At 46.9% G+C, this 13,006-nt stretch overlaps 1 pseudogene; it reads right to left on the reverse strand.

Annotated features, from left to right (window-relative positions):
* The window catches only part of LOC142573825 (uncharacterized), a 67,278-nt pseudogene that overhangs the window by 13,449 nt on the left and 40,823 nt on the right, over positions 1–13,006 (reverse strand).

The following is a 13,006-nucleotide window of genomic DNA, read 5'->3' on the forward strand; positions in this document are numbered from 1 at the left end:
ATTCTAAGAAAAAATAACATTTTGACGTTACCCTTCAGTAATATGGGTGTTCGAAAGGTTTCGTTTTCGCTTGACTCTGCGCGCTCGACTCTGCGCCGCGCACGCTTTGGAGTTTCAGTAGTTTTGTTATCGCGTCGTGCTGTGAAGGTTCTGCTGGCTCGGGAAACTTTCATTTGGAACAAGCAGCGAGAATGCCACGTCCATGTGATGTCGTGGAAAGCCCTCGTTGCTTTCCCGCTCCGGAGAGCCGGTGTCGAGGCCGCCGTCGTAGTACGCAACGACGCCGGCAGTGCGAGCCCTCAGCAGCAGGTCGCGCTCGTTGGTGCTCAAATCGCTGAAGTTGAGCCCACCATCGCGAACCAATCTGTCAGTGTCAGGGTCCATTGCGACGAGCGTCGAAGTTTGCATCATAGAATGAAGTACCAGCTTATGGGCGTCTTGCGCTGGAGTTTGAGGTATAGTAGCGGCGCCTGGTGGCAGTGCGGGAAACGACATCTGGGTCGTGCCAGCTTGGGTCGTATTGAGCCCTGGCTGTGGCGAAGCACATTTCTAGGCCGAGTTTTGCGTCGATTCGCACATTTTTATGCCCTGTTGCGAGTGCGAAAAGGCTCGTCGCTTCTCATAGACCACGCCGACCACGCTGCGAGCTCGCCGCAGCCTATAGTTTAACGAAAACGGACTCTCCGTGTGCTGTGAGATGTAATGTGGGACGTAATTCGTTTCTCCTTCCGCTAGCCACCATACTGCCGCTTTCGCTCTGCTGTCGGCTCTGTCTTGGCTCTGTTTCTGGCCGCGCGTTCGCGTTTTGCGAAGAAAAGCCGTAGCGCCGTCTGCGGACGCCGTTCTACTCACTGATGGCGCAACGTCACTATGAGACCATGATGTCAGTACTCCTCGATCGGAGGGTGGGCGATTTGAACTGCGCTAGAGGTACGCGGACGCTTCAGAACACATTTTCTCTTAAAATAAGTCTCTCCTTGGCACGAAACAAGCGTTTCGAGGTTTCTGTGATGGTATTTCAACAGTCCACGTTGACTTAATAGTAACCTTTAGTGTCCCTTTAAGATCCCTGAAGCGCAATCTCGCAAATGTAAAACACACAATAATGCAGAAAATGCATTGCGGATGGTATGGAGACCACATGTCCCCAAGGCAACATATTGGACTTGATAATTTTCCTGCAGGTGCACATGCATATTCCTAAAGAATTTCAGGTTAACGTTCGGCCCATCGATAGAGATCTGAATAACCTTGCCAAGTGGCAAATGCTCCAAAGCCCTTAGAACTGTTCCCTGAATATCCACTGCCATGGAATGCCCCATAAAAGTGCATGTGTAATGTCTGATGGCCACTTTGTGTGACAAGTCCCAACAGCGCACGTCCACCTCCATTTCCTTCTCTTGCAGTAAGTAATTCGCGGACTTTCTGCAAAATTTCTGCATCGGTAACCACTTCGTGTGATTTGCAAGTGCATGTTTAGATGGGTCGCCTGCGATGGAGCCAAGTCAGCAGACCGCTATGTGCTTGCCACCAGGTCGCACTCCATAGAGCTTCCAACCGCTGTTTTCTATTTTCCACATGGCTTTACCCTTCTTGTGTGGTTTCTGAGAGTATATTTGCCCATAAAATCAATGTCGAATGTCTTTCTGCAGGATCTTCATCTTGTGTGGTGGCGGTCTGATGTATCGAGCACAACCCAAAGCTTATAATCGTCGTTGCTGAGCCAAGCACTTTGGAACTTGCATTCTCCAGGCATTATTCTGAACTACACCACCTGCATGCATGGATAACCCGATCACTACATGCACCAGAAGAAACACATGGGAAGGAGAAAGCAAACAAAGCATCGACGGCACCAGGGTAGGCATGGACCAGATATAAATGAAGCACAATGTGGCCAACAGACAACGCTGAGGCTATAAGGCTGTGCCTATATTTAATTGGTTCCCAATAAATTCAGCTCAAGGCAAAGCCAAAACAAAACTTGAAATACTACTAAATTCAACTGTTAAGATTCATGTCTCGTTCATGTAACCACATTTTCATTACAAATAAGTATGCTGGTGCAACATGTCTTTATTCCGAGGAGGTCAAGACACTAGAGTCTTTGGGACGTGCAACTTATGGCTTTTGGGCAACCCCTAAATTGAAGCAAGCAAGATGAGAAAAAAAAAGAAATATGTGTGCGGCGGATGCGTGCTCGCCTCTTCCTTGTGCAGGAAGTTTGACTTTGCAGCCCTGGTGTCGGGAAAGTGGTTAGCAATGAAGGTTACTGGGACCATGCTCAACCACCATAAAATGCGAGTCGTACAATCGGTCCCCATGAAAACCCCAAGAATTCAAGGGTTTTCAAGGATGGAAAAGAAATTTCAGAACTTTCAAGGCCTTACTAACGCAACTTTCAATTTCAAAGTTTTTCAAGGACCTGTGCACACTGAAGCAGGCATGCGCACTACTGCTGCCCATGTCTTTTTGGCACTGCAACCTGTGGGAGCTATATTGGTAAAGAACAGGAAAGCTGTATATGCTCGAGTGGTGTGGCAAGACATTAGAGACTGGTCACCATGCTAACGGCGCAGCTTTTCATGCTCCTCCTGCACCTGGTGCTGCTGTCACGCTACCTTGCCATGGTTCTTACAATGTCCTGAATGACACTCCTGATGGCTTCACGCAGCAGGTGCCAGATTAACTGAAACATGCAGAAACACATTTAGTGTTGCATTTAAAAAATGCTTTTGACATTCATGCAGTGTACGTAGAGAAAATTAAGGACTTTGATGATAAACTACTCAGTGTAGGGTATATTTCTCAACTGCACACCCATATCACGTCTTTGTGTCCATGCACTGCTTTGGAGACAAGATGTCCACCAGACAGCGAATTTAAAGACACCTTACGACAGTCAGCATTCGAAATTTCTATACCCCACATGTAAATAGCTGTGCTCTCAGAGGCTCTGTCTTTGTTTCCTCATGACAGAAATACGTTTTCTGATGTGTTCAAATTATAATCCAAGGCTGTCACCTGTCAGCAGCTCAACGAAGTGTGCATTTGTATGTTGCATAATTTTTAACACAATCTGTTTTGAAAACTTCAGTTCAATTTGACACCTAATTTTTGTTTTAGGCGAAGGGCCTAGAAGAAATCAAATACTCTATTTGCGCAGATATATTCCCCATAGCAAATGTGCCGTGTAAATAGCCTTAATGGACATGTTCGTGCAATGTATCCAGCAAGTCCCTATAATGATTCCGGAATGCACATGCAAGATATTTCATGGCATGGCCGGACAGTACAACCTAGCGAGCGATGTCTGCCGGATGTAATTCGCTTGTCCCAGGGATGATATCATTACACAGTATATGATCATGTCACTCACTAAGCTACCATGTTATGTCAGGTGCACGCTCTTGGTCTTCAGCATCCCCAGCAAGACGCGAGTGCTGTCTAGGTACCTGTAGGCATTCTTGTGGCACAGCGCCTGCAAAATAGCATTTGTCTTTGTAGAATCCCTGTTGGATATCTCCAATTCCCGAGCAGTCAGCGCCCACCAGCACTTGAGAAAACTCATCTGTATTGGCAGAAATGCTGACACCACCACACGGATGCATGGGTTGACATCAAGAATGTGAGCAATTAGTGCCCATAACCTGGCAGTCTGCGTGAGTGGTTCTTTGCCGACATTGTTACGATATAGAAGAACCACTACATGCATGTTTGCCATGCGATCAGTGATCAAAGAAAACTTCTCGATGCACACAACACTGAATGAGTGCACCTCGACATCTACCAAGGGACCCAATGTGACAGATCCTGCAAGGTTTTTCAACATTGAGTCTCCAGCAACAAGGACATGGGTCATGCTGAGAGGAATTTCGGCAGCCGTGTATGAACACTCCAATAAAAGCGAGGATTAAAGCAACAAATAAATGCTGAGAGTTAACGCTAATGTACAAAATAAAGTAAAGATGACTTGCACAAATGAAACAACACAATTTGAACCCTAAGACAATTCAGAATCCACCTTTCGTCCGCAAAACTTAGCACAGTCGACAGCACGCAAAGGGATCTGCTATGCTTCTAAAACAAGCAAATTGGTGGTTTTGGAATTAATCATGCCACATTATTCATTGTCATGTGATTTTACAGAGACAATAAACTGAGGCAGCTTGAACGCAGCATCTGTGAGCAGCGAAAAAGACGCAACACTTTTTAAATTGGGCAAGAAAACATTCATAATACAAAGCGGTACCATGAAGACGCAAATATCGACACAGTCTATGTATGATGGGAAATACTGCAGAATGGGGCATCGGGCGATTGTTCATACGATTGCGTTCTATTCTTGAGCATGACTAGAGAATGAAAGGTAGCGCACTTGCGCACTCAGCTTCTAGGAAAGGGGAGCGCAGCCCGCACGCATCCTGTGACCGGTCCTGTGTAAGACGCTAACCCAGATAGTATAGTTGGTGCACCGCACAGAAATACGAAGAAATAAACTGACATATTGTGCGCTAGCAGTGGAAGCATTGTGTTGATTGATGCCGCTCTTTAGTTATATAGGTCCTTTTCAAATATTTATTCAGGAAATTTGACTTCATTCATTGAAAGGCACAGGTTTAAAGCGAGATCCGCTTTAAGTTGTTGAGCATGTGTGGCACAGACTTATGTTCAACACTTCATGAATTCTAGAAAGGATAACTAAATGAGGAAAGCACAAGGCGACAGTGCATCGGGGATTGCAGAGAGTATGTTTACGCAGCTTTGTGGAAGGAGGGGGAGTGCTGACGCCACATGTTTCCCAGATAGCGAGATACATCCTTTAGATATGTATGATATGTTAGACCTTGGACATACAGTACGTGCACTAGATATCTAAATTTATCCAAACAACGTGTGGAGGTATTATGGATCATCTCAAAGGCATCCAGAACATGACTGGGCACGTCAGTCAGCATAATCGTGCCTGATTCTCTTGCCTTACGGCTGAACATAGAACATTTATTCTAGCTACTTTATGAGTTGTGTAAGAATGCACTCGCAAATTAGGAGAACTGTATTGAAATATGGAATTCACTGAAGGCATATCTGAAGTAACTGCTGCATCTGAGTGTTTTAGAAAAGAATTTGCAAAAGGGGAATATACCTTAGCAAGCGTGCGACTGTAGAAAAACCTGGTAAAAATGCGCTCAACACGCAAACTAACTGGTGATGTACTGTCTTCTGTGAAGCTTGCCGTCGCGATGCTTTAACTACGATAGACTGTTGCAACACTCTACAGTCCGGCGGAGCTGACGACAGAGTCAGCTCCGCCGGACTTCGTAATCTGCGCTTCAACTGGACGTGGCTGCAGAATTGATCTTCTGTAGAAAAGCGCTTGTCAAGCATTTGAAGTTCCACTTCATAAACATCAACTGACCCCGCATCCCCTATCCCTTCATCAGCCTCTGTCTTCGTCTCGGTGATGTGGCAGACGCTGACGCCTTCTACCCCCAGTGCATTTAGGAAGAATGCTTTTTTGTGTTCTGGCATAGCGGTCCCCGCAGGGGCGTCTGCGTCAGCAGGCGTTTGGTGTGTTGCGACACCACGGACCCGAGCACACGAGGGTTGGACCCTCCCGCGTCTAACCGTGCGCGGCTTAGCCGTGTCCGGGGAAAGGGGGATCCTGGAGGCTGAGCCGATGCCGGGTGTTCGGACCTTTAAGGCCCCCCGGCGGAGGCAACACACCTCTTTGGCCTCTGCTTCACGTAGACGGCACCCCCGGACTGACCCACCCGGGGGAAATCGGTAGTTGCCTTTTCCTGTCTCTCTCTCCCTATTATCTTCGTCTTTCCCTCACTTTCCACCTTTCCTGTCTTCTTCTGGTTTCCTTTTACTTCCAATTTTTCCAGGCAGCAAGGGTTAACCTTGTGTGGATAGCCAACCTTGGTTATTTCATATTTGGTTATAGCGGTAATGTACAGCTGGCGTTTGCAGGCCGTGTTTCACAGGTCCTGCAGCGTCCCCTTGTAGGACTCCACGGTGGGTGGCTGGCGTTACTGCCGAAATCTCACATATCTTATGGCTAACTCCTTCCCCCCACTCCCTGATCGCCCTCAGAAAAGAGGGCGCACCGATGAAGTATTCAAATTTTTTGGTCGGGAAAAAGAATCTTTCCCTCGTTTCCACGTCATCCATTCTGAAAAACCAGCTAAACCAGTGCGAACAATTTCCCCATTCCTTGTATCGAAGTCCCTTACCGAAGTTTTTGGCCCAGGCTATAAGGCGTCGAGGATGGCTAGCGGTGACCTCCTCTTGGAGCTCCGTGATCAGAAACAATTTGAAAAACTGCCTAAACTAGTATCATTTGGGGAGACCCAAATCGTAGTAACCCCGCACCGTACGATGAATACCACCCGCGGCGTTGTCTCGGACGATGATTTGCTGGAGCTCTCTGAGGCTGAACTCTTGGAGGGCTTCAGTGAACAGAATGTCATAAATGTCAAAAGAATCAAGATAAGGCGCGAGGGTAAAGAAATCGCGACCAAACACTTAATACTCACCTTCAATTCAAGTGTCCTGCCCGAGTCGGTCGAGGCCGGGTACATCAAGCTCCGAGTAAGGCCGTATGTGCCAAATCCCCTGAGATGTTTCAAATGCCAACGTTTTGGCCACAGCTCGCAGAGCTGCCGAGGCCGCCAAACATGTGCGAAATGTAGTGCCCTTGAACTCGCCACTGAAGCATGTAATAACTCTCTCCACTGTGTAAACTGTGACGGGGATCACGCCGCGTACTCGCGGTCGTGCCCCTCCTGGAAGAAGGAAAAAGAAATTGTAACTATAAAAGTAAAAGAGAATATATCGTTCAAAGAGGCACGAAGGCGGGTATCATACCTGCCCAAGAAAACCTTTGCCGATGTGGCGCGTCAGGGGGCAGCGTCACAACGGCCTCCGGCGGCTGTCCGACCCACAAGCAGTGAGTCGGCAGTTACGCCATCTGCCCCCGCGGCGGTTGCAGCTAGCGCTGCTCCGTCAACCGAGGAGAAGGGACCGTCGACCCCGAAGGTGGTCGCAGCCGAGGCTGCCTCAACCTCCCAGGTCCCTTCCAGCGCTGGCAACGGCCGGCGCATCCAAATCCCCCAGGGAGCCCCATCGACCTCCGGGCTGGTGGGCGCAGGGGTCTTGCCCTCCAAGGCGGGACCCTCTCGGGAAACTTCTCGCTTGCAAGAGCACGTGTCCGGCGCCTCACAAGAGGCAATGGACACTACACCTATCCTCAAGGCGCACCAGGCGCCTAAGGAGCGGCGAGGTTCACTCGAACGCTTCAAAAAGAGCAAAACCCCGGTTACAGGGCCTCGAAAGGGCTCTGTAATCTGAGACATCCCTTCCGTTTCCGTAAACACAGCACCAACTTAATTTAAAATATGGATACACAAATCATTCAATGGAATGTCAGAGGTCTACTTAGGAATCTTGATGATGTTCAAGAACTCATCCGTAAACACAATCCAAAAGTGCTGTGTTTACAGGAAACACACTTGAAATCCAAATACACAAACTTTCTTCGACAGTATGTTACTTTTCGCAAAGATCGCGATGATGCTGTCGCATCGGGCGGTGTTGCAATTATAATTCAAAAAAGCATAGCCTGTCAACGTGTACAGCTACGAACGGCCCTTGAGGCAGTGGCGGTTCGAGTTATTCTGCTAAACAAACTTATCACTATTTGCTCGCTTTATATTCCTCCACATTATAAACTAAGCAAACATGAATTTCAGACTTTATAGATGAATTGCCAGAACCCTATGTTGTTCTTGGCGACTTCAATGCACATAACTCCCTGTGGGGCGACCCTCGTATAGATTCGCGAGGACGTCTTCTCGAACAGTTCCTTTTTTCTTCGGGTGCGTGTCTGTTGAATAAGAAGCAACACACATATTACTCTCTTGCAAACAGAACCTATTCTTCCATAGATCTTACCATAGTCTCCCCGTCTGTACTGCCTGAACTTGAATGGGAAGTTACCGACAACCCTTACGGCAGCGACCACTTTCCTATACTGCTAATATCACCTAAAGACAACGAATATCCACCACACGCTCCTAGGTGGAAGATTGAGACAGCTGATTGGGATAAATTTCGATCTCTTACAAGTATCTCATGGGCTGACCTGTCTTCGTTAGGAATTGATGCTGCAGTCGAGTTCTTTACAGCCTTCATAATAGATGTCGCATATAAATGCATATCAGAAGTAAAAGGCTTGGCCTGCAAACGGCGTGTCCCGTGGTGGAACGACGATTGTAGGATCGCTCGTAAAAAACAGAACAGGGCGTGGGGGTTGCTACGCGCTTCTCCCACTGCGGAGAACCTTAGCAACTTTAAAAAAGCAAAATCCGAAGGCAGGCGAACCCGCCGACAGGCCAGACGAGAAAGTTGGCAGAAATTTCTATCGAGTATTAACTCGTTCAGAGATGAGGCGAAAGCCTGGAACAGGGTCAACAGGATAAGAGGCCGACAAGCACATGGACTCCCTTTGGTAAACACAGAAGGCGATACCCTACAAGCTCAGGCGGACTCACTTGGGGAGCACTTTGAGAGCGTGTCAAGTGCCACCCATTACTCTCAATCCTTTCTGAAATATAAACAAATAGAAGAAAGTAAGCCACTCATGAGAAAATGTCAACAGAATCAACCATACAACTGTCCTTTTAGCATTGCCGAGTTGAGAGCTGCCTTGAGCGCATGCAAAAGCTCTGCACCGGGCTCTGATAGAATCATGTACGAAATGCTCAAAAACACGCACAATGACACGCAAGTAACACTACTTACACTTTTCAACACCATCTGGGACGCAGGGTACCTTCCAACGGCATGGAAAGAAGCAATTGTGGTCCCTGTTTTGAAACAAGGGAAAGACCCTTCTTCAGTGGCAAGTTACCGCCCGATAGCCCTCACAAGCTGCATGTGCAAGGTATTTGAAAAAATGATAAATCGGCGTCTCATCCATTTCCTCGAACAAAACAAAATGCTTGATCCCTATCAGTGTGGCTTCCGAGAAGGGCGCTGCACAACCGACCATCTTGTACGTATTGAAGGACATATTCGTGACGCGTTTGTACACAAACAGTTCTTCTTATCGATATTCCTTGATATGGAGAAGGCGTACGATACGACCTGGCGCTACGGAACCTTGAGAGACTTGTCAGAAATGGGCATTCATGGTAATATGCTAAACGTAATAAAAAGCTACTTGTCCAATCGCACCTTCCGGGTAAAAGTTGGCAATGTCCTCTCACGTCCTTTTACACAAGAAACTGGTGTACCCCAGGGTGGCGTGCTCAGTTGCACACTCTTTATTGTTAAGATGACAACACTTCGTGCTTCCTTACCACCGGCCATTCTGTATTCTGTCTATGTGGACGACATTCAAATAGGTTTCAAGTCCTGTAACCTCGCAGTCTGTGAGAGACAGGTACAGCATGGTTTGAACAAGGTGTCAGGGTGGGCAGAGAAAAATGGATTTAAAATCAATCCTCACAAGAGTTCTTGTGTGTTGTTTACAAGAAAGAGAGGCCTGGTTCCGGACCCTTCCTTAGAACTGTGTGGACAACAGATACCTGTAAACAAAGAGCACAAATTTCTAGGTGTTATACTTGAAAATAGACTCACTTTCGTCCCACACATTAAACATCTGAAAGAAAAATGTCTAAAAACAATGAACATAATAAAACTTCTATCCAAGACTACGTGGGGTAGGGACAGGAAGTGCCTAATGAATCTCTATAAGAGCCTAATCCGGTCACGATTAGATTATGGTGCCGTGATATATAACTCTGCCGCCCCAAGCACGCTAAAGATGCTAGACCCTGTTCACAATCTAGGTATCCGTTTAGCCACAGGCGCTTTCAGAACAAGCCCGATTGAAAGCCTATATGCCGAATCCAATGAATGGTCTCTCTACCTACAGAGGTCATACATCAGCTTTACATATCTCCTTAAAGTACGCTCTAATCCTGAACATCCATGTTTTGATACCGTTACCGATATGAGGTGCGCTACACTTTTCAGCAATCGCCCCTCCATAAGACAGCCTTTCTCGCTGCGTGTGAAGGAGCTGAGCGATGAAATCCATGTCCCACTCCTCGAGCATCGCTTAATGCACCTAACCAATCTCTTACCTCCTTGGGAGTGGCAGGTTATACAATGTGACATATCCTTTATAAAAATTACAAAGCACGCTCCTGAGGCTGAAATCAGAATGCATTTCCTAGAGCTGCAGTACAAACACTCCTGCGCAGAGTACTACACAGACGCTTCGAAGTCAAATGCCGGGGTATCCTATGCAGCCGTCGGCCCATCCTTCTCGGAATCTGATGTACTGCATCCGGAAACCAGCATTTTTACGGCCGAGGCCTACGCATTACTCGCTGCTGTGAAGCATATTAGAAGATCAAAACTTCCAAAAGCAGCGATCTATACAGACTCTCTAAGCGTCGTGAAGGCCCTAATGTCACTCTACAAACATAAAAATCCCGTATTCAATGAACTGTATTCGGTATTGTGTAAAGCGTATACATCTAACCAGAACATTATAATATGCTGGGTACCTGGCCACAGAGGTATCGAGGGCAATGTACTGGCTGATCAAATGGCCACATCACTCACATCACTAAACACTTCTTCTGCAGTTGCTGTCCCGGTCACAGATCTGAAGCCTTTCTTGCGTAAGAAACTGCGACAACACTGGCAACGCATGTGGAACGCAGAAATAAACAATAAACTGCACGTTATAAAGCCACAGCTAGGTTTTTGGCCCTTCCCATCAAAATCACGGCGAACAGATGTCCTATTTTGCCGCCTCAGAATAGGGCACACATTTGGTACACACAATTGTCTTCTTACTGGAAACGAACCGCCAACCTGTGGTCGATGTGGTGAGAGGCTGACCGTCCTCCACTTCCTCTTGGAGTGTCGCGAAGCCGAACCTGAAAGAAAGAAGCATTTTCCTCTTGCATATCGTCATTGCATACCTCTTCACCCAGCAATGTTTCTTGGAAAGGAACCGCTTTTTAACACCAAGGCAGTCCTCGACTTCTTAAAGGATGTAGTTCTACACGTTATAAGCCCAATAAATTCGCAGAGCATCCTCGCTCCAGAGGATGCTGCTGCGATAATTGTTCTGAATAGCACATGCCTCCAGGCCCTTGTGTTTTCAAGGGCCATATGGAGGCAGCAGTGCTCTAGCATTTCTTATAATCTGCTATATTTTACCTATCGTACCATTCTTTTTAAATGCATCTAAATGTTCATAGTACAAGTCATACGTCATCGCCATAATTTTATTATACAGATTTTACGCACTTTATTGCGTATATTTTAAGGCCCCTTTACAGCCACGTCACACCAACCTCATAGTAATCATAAGTACATTGCAAACCCATTAGCACAGACATGGCGCTCTTTGGCCATACCTGGCCCTTGTGCCAAAAAACCCCATACATCATCATCATCAAGGCATAGCGGTGGTGGCAACGTATGCCCGTAACACATGTCGCCATATTAGCCAAGGGATGACAAGAGGGGGGGATTGCCGCATTCATGCCGAGCAGTTACAGGCAGGGCTGAAGGGTGAGGACAGATCCAAAGACAATGCCGCAGTAGCATTGGGGGTGAGACAGATGACGTTGAAGACGTGTTAAAATGCAGGCAGTGCAAAAATGCTGCTTGCAAGGAGTGAAGAAGAAGTGGACTTAAACTTTGCAGAAGCAGCAAGCAAGAATCAGGCAGTCATAGAAAGTGCAGAAATACTGCTTGAAGTAAGGGCAGGCAAAGTGAAAGATGCCGTAAGGAATGCATTTGCCAAGCACAACTTGCAGATAGGCGTGATGTACTTGGATCATTCTCGTTGCCAAAATGTTTTCAGAATGGCAACGGAACGCATTGCTCACCAAGACACGGAGCAAGTGCCAACGCTAGTAGCGTATGGGCAGAATGCGGTGTCCACGACAGCAAAACGGTTTCTAAGGAATCTTGAAGGCATCATAGTACATAGGGAAGGGTTTATCCTCGTCGCCAAAATGTTACGTCGGCGGGGCCGCCATGCACGCCGGGGCAGCGGCCTGAAGAGGCACTGTGACGCAGACAGAGACCGAGGCAGAAAGTGCATTTATTGACCTTAATTTGGCTCCACATCACTTTGTCAGCGCCCGATGAGGGCGAGTCAATTATCGTATCGAAACCGAAACCGCCGATATAACATCAGCAAATCCACCCATTGCCCTTAGTTGATGACCAAGGCATTACCTTGGAAGACCAGGCCAATGCTCGGGGTGAACACTTCGTTCATGTATCAAGCTCCACACATTACACAAAATCATTCCCTAAATATAAACAAGTAGCTGAACTTAAGTCACTGGACCGTAAATGTCGTCAGAGTGAACCATACAACTGTTCTTTTAATATTGCCAAGCTTAAAGCTGCCTTGAGCACATGTAGAAGCTCTTCACCGAAAGCTGATAGAATCATGTATGACATGATTAAATGACGCACAGATGACACTTCTGGCACTTTTCAACTCTATCTGGGCGGCCGGATACCTCCCATCTATTGTTATTCCCATCTTGAAGCTGTGTAAAGACCAGTCCTTGGCGGCAAGTTATTGCCCAATGGCTCTTACAACTTGTCTTTGTAAGCTATTTGAAAAAATGATTAATCGTAGACTATGTTTCCTTGAACTGAGTACACTTGATCCCTATCAGTCTAGCTTCAGAGAAGGGCGGTCCACGACTGATCATCTTCTGCGCATTGAAGGAAATATCCGTGATGCATTTGTACATAAACAGTTATCTATTCCTCGATATGGAGAAGGCTTATGACACAATGTGGCGATACGGGATCTTGTGAGACTTGTCGGGAATGGGCATTCGTGGAAATATGTTAAACGTACTGGAAAGCTATTTCTCCCATAGTACCTTCCGCGTGAAAATCGGTAACATATTGTCACAACCTTTATACAAGAAACTGGTGT

Source organism: Dermacentor variabilis, chromosome 3 (assembly GCF_050947875.1).
Source record: "Dermacentor variabilis isolate Ectoservices chromosome 3, ASM5094787v1, whole genome shotgun sequence".
Lineage (NCBI taxonomy): Eukaryota > Metazoa > Arthropoda > Arachnida > Ixodida > Ixodidae > Dermacentor > Dermacentor variabilis.